This window comes from Chaetura pelagica, unplaced genomic scaffold (genome assembly GCF_000747805.2).
Source record: "Chaetura pelagica isolate M959 unplaced genomic scaffold, ChaPel_1.0 scaffold109, whole genome shotgun sequence".
Classification (NCBI taxonomy): Eukaryota; Metazoa; Chordata; class Aves; order Apodiformes; family Apodidae; genus Chaetura; species Chaetura pelagica.
In genome coordinates this window covers 8177619-8185117 of record NW_009970725.1, presented here as the reverse complement: position 1 = coordinate 8185117, position 7499 = coordinate 8177619, and positions in this window count along the sequence as shown.

The window sequence follows — 7499 nt, the reverse complement described above, 5'->3', positions numbered from 1 at the left end:
GAAGGGGGCGAAGCGGGACCTGCCTGTGCGGGTTCGGGGGAGGGTGCGGGCGGCGGGACCGTGGGGACACTGGGGGACACTGAGGGGCACGCAGACGCGTGGAGGGCTCGGGACAGGGCGGCACCGGGAGAGAGCATCGGAGTGCGGGAAGGACGCGTCCCCAGAGGGTGGAAAAGGCGTCCTGGGAAGTCACGTCGGTCTTGGATACAAACGCAGTGAGAGTCAGAGGAATCCATGGATTGACACGCTGCTCCTGAGGGCAGCAATGCCCGAAAGCAACCCCAGACAGCGAGAGTCTGGGTCCTGCCGTGAGCAAAAAGGCCCACTGGCCCCCGCTCCGTCCCGTCTCTTCATCCCGCCCTTAGCCATTTCCCACTGTGCCTTTTCCAGTTGAACAAACAGGTGGCATCTTATTTAGCACCGGCCTGTAGCACCTGAGAGGGGCTTTGCGTTTTGAAAGCTCCCGCTGCGCTTTTGAAATCCTGTAGGAAACAACTTATTAAGAAAGCAGGGAAGCTTCGTGGTGTTCAGGCATGACTGGGTCTGTGTCACACGCAGGAAGAGGGTGGAAGAGGCAGGGCAGGAGCCACAGGTGCCTTGAGAAACTGTCTCAAGAGATTAGGACGAAACTTCTGTTCCAAAAGTGGGCAAGTTTAAACCTGAGGGATTCTTGTGAAACTCTTGATACATAAATAATGAGGTGTGCTTAATATTTCCGTATTGTGTATAGCTACGTGTATTTATTGTGTTTTAATAATGAAATCTCAAAAGAAGAGAAGGAACGGGTTCCACACCTGGGGAGATTACACAGATTTACTGTGCTTGGACTTCTCGTTTTCGCTACTTTAAATTGGCTTCCCTTAGTTAAGAGGCCTTCTTCCAGAGATGCTTCAGCAATAAGTGTATGATGTTTGAGCAGCTTCAGTGAAGGATCACCTTGACTCTCTTTCCTTAGGAACAGGTCTTCAAGGTGCTATCCTTACTTTCAGAGCCCTAGCTGTTTCATGCCCACATTCCTATCTTTTCTCACTCTCTTGGCCACTGCTGCCAGTCTGTCTAAGCTTATTTCCTTTTATTTCTTCCTCTTGCTTCATACTTTGAGCCTTCTTTCACAAAACCGTAACTGCTCCCAGCAACCTCACTATAAAATCCACAAACCCTCCCTTTTCCTCTTTTGTATTGTAATTACACACACAAATGCTATCTAAAATATTTATATTAATTTCACTAATTTGTCATAATTTCTGTAATCAAATCCAAGTATTAGCAATCCCTCTTTATAGTTTATTGCTGCTGTATAATCCATTGCAATGCAGAATGTATCTCACAGCCCAGAGCTTTACCCTCCAGCCAGTCAGACTGTAGCTCTCTGTTCCGCATGAGGGAGCTGGGGTAGTGATTGAGAGGGACAGTGAAGGCTTTTTCTGACTCTCAGTAAGAAAGAGATGACATCAAATGGCTTAATATGATACCCGTTTTAAAAAGAAAGAATAAAAAAGAGTAATATAGTGCGTAAATCTTATGTCCCTTCAGATGCTGTGAAGCCCACGTTCCAGCAGCCTTGGACTGACCCTGGACAGACTCCTCCCGCTACACACTCCACAAATCCCATCCTCCTTGGTGATTCAAGCTGTTTTAGTTTTCTTGTAAGAAAACAGCTGTTCATAAAGGATATTCACATGCGAACTTGCTGCACCTCTGCATAAAGGCAAGGCCAGGCAGGTGGTGTAATCAGGGGCACCAAGTGGGAGCTGCCTGTAGGCTCTTCTGAGACAAGCACTGGTGGAGTTTATCCTGCAGCCAAGGGAGCTGTGAACCACAACACAGACCTGAAGGCAGGACAGCACAGACCTGGGCCTGCTCAGGTTAACTGTACTGTGGGTCACTCTGACCTCTTGGTCAGGATCACGACAATCCTCCTGCTTCCAGCATCTTCAAGGAACACCTATTTTTCACCCATGCTTTGCTTCCTTGCACATCCCAGACAAAACCTGGTGAGGTTTGGAGTTTGACGAAGGAAAATGAGAAAAACAGTATTGCTGATATGAAGGGTTCCCTGCCTTTTGAGCATACCTTTAATCATTTTTTCCCATGTCCTTCCTTTTTCAGATAACCTGCTGAAATTAGTGATGCAGAAAGCATGAAACACTTTCCATGTTTGGGCTGGGTGCACTGGCAAACAGCCTTGCACAGGACTCACGGAACCATTTTATCAATGATTTTCACAGCATAGTATATTTTATATCATCTCATATTCTGGGAAGGGGCAATTGGACAACCTGACTGGAATTGAAAGCTGTATGGCCATAGCTCTTTCTGAGGAGAATTTTAGGGATGGAGCTTCTGCTGGGTGTAGTGTATAAGCAACTTGTTGAATTAATTGCTGCAGGCAGTCAAACCCTATGACTAGCAGTATTTCAGCTGGATATTTTAAAACAATAACAATCTTCTTTGCCAATACTTGAAAATAAACAACAGTGCTATTGTGGTTGATGTCATCATTAGCAATTATTCAAGCCAAAATGCTGATAATTTTTCCATTTTGCAAAGTACCACTTGCAGCTGAGAAAAGACCAGCAGTCTTCCCCACACCCCTTTCTGCCTCTGCACAGTTGACCGAGGTTGCTGCTGGTTTATCTGAACTAAGAAAGAACTTTTGGAAAGTATTTCAGACTTGGAAATGGACAAGGAGTTTTGCTACACCTCCCATGAAACATCAATATTTTATTGATGATACCACAACTATTGCACTGACACTTTTATTTCTTCCTCTTCAGACTGGAGCACACAAGTCGAATTTGAGACATACAACTTACTAGGAGAGTGTACACACAGGAATGTGTAATGGTTTAACACTGGCCTGGCAGTTAAACGAATGACAGATGCTCTCTGGTAACTGGTAAAAAATTACTAGAAAGAAAATGGGTTCTAACCAGGACATTATGATAAATGGAAGTAGTATATGATACATGACAGGTGGCATGTATGTAAAATGTTTAATGACTGTTTGTTAACTGACCAACTGTCATCAGACATAAACTAATTTTTTTTTCTTAGTAGCTTGCATGCAGCCCTGGTGCACTTCTTCAGAAAGCTCCTCCTCAACTCTGCCTGGAGCAGTGCAGCAAGCACAGACCCCTGTCATATTTCCATACCAATTTTATTTAATGGACTGGTGAAAGACAGCCACACTAGCATAAGTTTATGTGCTGGCACTCTCACATGTGATTCCTGCAGATCTCCCTCAATTACAAAGAGCAACTTCCAGTGAGTGATGAGAACAATTTTTCTTGTTGTTCTGAACTGTCTGCAGTAGAAATTTTTACATATTTGAGTCTGTTGCTGGTACTTATTTCCTACTTTGCAAGAAATAACCATGTAATGTGGTCAGTCTGCAGATGGTGTGACCCAGATTAACTGCTGAGATTAGGAATGATTTTTACTGCTCAAAGCAGCCCTGAAACAAGATCAAACAGTTTCTGGAGGTATCCTCTAGCAGAAAGAAACCACATATAATAGAGAAAAGTTCATTTTAACATGCCCTTTTAATCTGTATGTAAGAATGGCAGGAGAAAATGTAAGAACTCACAGATCCTCTTATTCCAGGAGCCTCCTAAAACCAGCCAGTAGTTATTACTTCATTGAAAAGCTTTCAGATTTCACTAGCTCTGCAGAAGACAACTGCAAACAGCTATAGCCAGCACACAGCTGGGTTGTGGCTAAAAGAGAAGAAAAGTTCTTAACCAGGGTGTAAATTACCTTCTGCTTCTGTTTTGTCTTTCTAGACATGTAGCCTTAGACCAAGGTTTAGGTTTGTTTATTCACTTTTTTTGTTCTTGAGATTGAATCAGTTTGGTTTGGTTTTCGTTCCAAAATGAAAAATCAGCTGTGTGTGGAGAGCTTGGAAGTACAAACTGTATAGTTAATTTATATCAATTTACAGTGCAATCCTGCAAAACACATACTTGTTAAACTGAAATTAGCTGAACTATTTTGTGCTTAAATGTATAAATGCTCCTTATTGGAATCCTCAGATTGAGATTTATATTTTATGTAGGGTGGAATTGGAACATTAGAGAAAATTTTGTGTTTTGCTGTTAAGTTACTATAGCAAAATGCTCTCCTTGAGCTATTAAGATAAAGCTACAGTACTGGCAGAGCACCAAGAAAATCCTGCTCAAAAACAGAGAAGAAAACTGAGGACATTAATCAGTAGTACATGACATGATCTGTGTTTACATACTGTGGTTCTTTTTTTGTAATAATTTTTATTTTTTATAAAATAATAATTGCAAATACAGCATGCTGTTTTAACTGTTGCATGCAAAATCAGGTAGGATTATTTATATTTTACTCCCGTGCTTTAGTTCTTAAATATTTCTTAGTCCTGTATTTTCACTTATTTGTGATTCAGTCCTGATTGATCCCTCTGTGTTTACATACTGTGGTTCCACCAAAGTTAACAGTAAAAAATCCCATCACCTCTAGTGCAGTTAAGATTTCATGATGAATGCTTCAAATGGGATTCTTAGTCACAAATCAGAATTCTTCACTCATATCGAGTGTGGCATTTTATTCCTAACCAGCATTTATTTTGTGCTGTCAAACTATATTGTCTTCCTAATGTAAGTTAGGTAACACCTTGGGTTATTATGCAAATCTAAAGTTTCGAAGGTTTGGATCATGAAGTTAAAAAAAAAAGACTAGTGGAGAGAAAATAAATTGCAACAAATTAAACTCACATGATCTGGAGTTGTACACACAGGGAGAATGAGCGTTTTCAGCTAGTTCCTTTGTCTTTATGGTAACATAAAAACGTGGCTATTTACCTCCCCCGTCAGGACAGATTTGGTAGTAGAACGTAAGCAGTATTTCATGAAATCTATAAGCATTTCTGATTTTTAACTGGTTTTGGCTTTCCCCCAAATTTTTTTTTTTGTTGATGGCTTTTACATGCATTGCATTTAAATAACATTCTTATTTACACTGTCTGTGTAAATCTTGCTACCTTAACTATGTGAATATTATTTGTATCTTGTTCAAGCTTTTTGTGCTTTATGGTTAGATTCTGGTTCCAGAAAGGCATCAGTAACTACCCAATGTATTATCTTGCCCTAACAAGGCAGAACAAAGACTTTGGATTCCCTGTAGCAATCTGGGTCACTTCCTGACATTTAAAGTCTTCTTTTGCTTAATTTATTTGATTTGAGCTTTAAATGTTTTCGTTTGCTCTCTATGGTTCACAAAGACAAAACTGATGGATCAAAGGTTAGATTTAGCAACCATTTTAAATATCAAAGTTCATGCATTGCTGTGAAGAGTATCAGTTTGGGAGACACCTCACCAGAAAGAACAGTGAGGTTCAGTTATGTACTAACAGAAACCCCCAAATATTTCAGTAAACTCTACTATGCTGTTACCCCTAGTTTGAAAGCTGTGGATATCTATTTCATATTCTGTTTTTACAGAATGTTTTTTTCAGACAAAGAAAGTAATTAGCTGTGAAATACTCTGGAACACAGTATCAATTTAGCTACTCTGTCATTAATTTAGTGTATATGAACATGTTGGAGATTCATTAACAACTTTTCTCTCAATTTCAATTTAGTAAGACTTAACAGAAATATAGCTGACACTGAAAGGAAATTAAAGAATCCTCATTAATCTGTCAGAGATGTTTACAGTCCACACAGCTTTTGTGATTTATTCTTTGTGTCTTCTTATCCAGTACAGTTTCCTCCTGACCTAATGGTAGGTTGCTGAAGTCCTTCCTATCAGTGCTTTTGTATGGATTATAGAAAAAAAAAAACAGTCATAAAAAATGTCAATAACAATTTTAAGCTATTTACTAACACACAGTGTGTATAGTAATGCAAACTCATTTGTTCAGCTAAGTAAACTAGCAAGCACAATATAGAGATTGCTATCAGGAAGTTAAAAATGTCTTGTAGTGTCAAAGCTCTGTTTTTAAACTTACAAGGCAATTTAGTATTAGGATGAACAGATGCAGATCTCTTTCAGGTGCTTACAGATTCAATACAACTTTCTGTTACGTTTTGGATGGAAGGCAATTGTTTTAAAAAAACTTCTTTCTCTCTCAAAATTAAGTGGACTTTGCTTGATAAAATGTGCATTTTTGTCCTGGTGTGAAATTGGGTATATTCTTTTTATTATTATTTAAAAAATAATTAAGCCAACTGTATCCATGACACTGAAGACAAAAAGCCTCACTGAACTTGGAAAAAAATACTTCCCAGTTATTGAATATGGAACAAGCTTTATTACATATAACCTCACAACAGGAAAGTTATGTATTTAGCTATATTGGTTACCAAAAACATCAAGATCGAGTTCTATTTTATTTTTTCAATTACTATGGATTGGTTTACCTAAGAAAAAAGCGAAGCTTTTGTCAAACTTCCATCCCTGTAATCTGAACATGGGATATAAGATTTTGGGCTCAGATAGCATCAATAGCATTCTTCATTAAGTTCTAATTTGCATATAAAAGCACACATGTTATGAAATACTTACAAATTTCGATTAAAATTTAGGAGCCAAAATAGAAGCGTGAAAACTAAGTATTTTCTTGAATCTAGGTCTAAATGTGGAACCAAATTTTGCTTTCTTTACCATCTCTGTCATCTTTTTGCCTTCAAGTTAGTGTTATTAGCTAATAGTGGCAATCTAATTTCCAGCAGAACTACAAGCCCTAATACATTCACATAAGTGTCCTAGGAATTACTGCTTTCTCAGCAACCTATCCCATCTTCCAGCCCCCAGACAAGATTAACTTAGTCCAGGCTAACCTCTCTTGCACCTCCCAGTGCTGATGGCTCAATAAAGTCCTCAGTGTTCAGGTTTTTCTTGTAATGATCTGAATCTTCTTTCCTGCAGTGTGAGATAACATGTCACTTCATCAGCACGTAGTATTGGGCCGGTCTTTGCAACAGCTTGTGTGTAAAGATGATTATCACAGCACCACCCCTCTTCACTCGGGATGACTGACTAGTTGACAAATTCCCTGTAGCACATGATCTGAATCTCTCAACCTTCAGCACTACGTATTTGTAGTTCACATCTTTTCCACATCTGAGAATGAGAAGAATGTAGTATCTTCTCTGCAGCTAAGGCTGCTTACCTTTCCCAGACTTCTCTTTAAGCTAACAAACTCCTTCTCTCCAGTATTTTCAGAATTCAGGCTTAGTAGGTTTGATTTCATTGCTGTAATCCATCCAGACTTCGGTTAGTGCAGTTAGAACTTCCTTCTTGAAGCGCCGTCCTAAAACTGGACATAGAATTCCAGCTGGAGCTTTAGTGGTTCCACGCAAAGCAGGATCGCCTCACGTCTTACCATTGTGTGGTTGGACATCCCAGAATGGTGGTTCTCCTTTCAGCAAAAGCACAGTGCTATTGGCAAATACTTAGCTTGGGATTCACTGTAATTCCCAAGTAATTTCTGCAGAACTGCTGTGTAACCAGTGGTTTTCCAGCCTGAG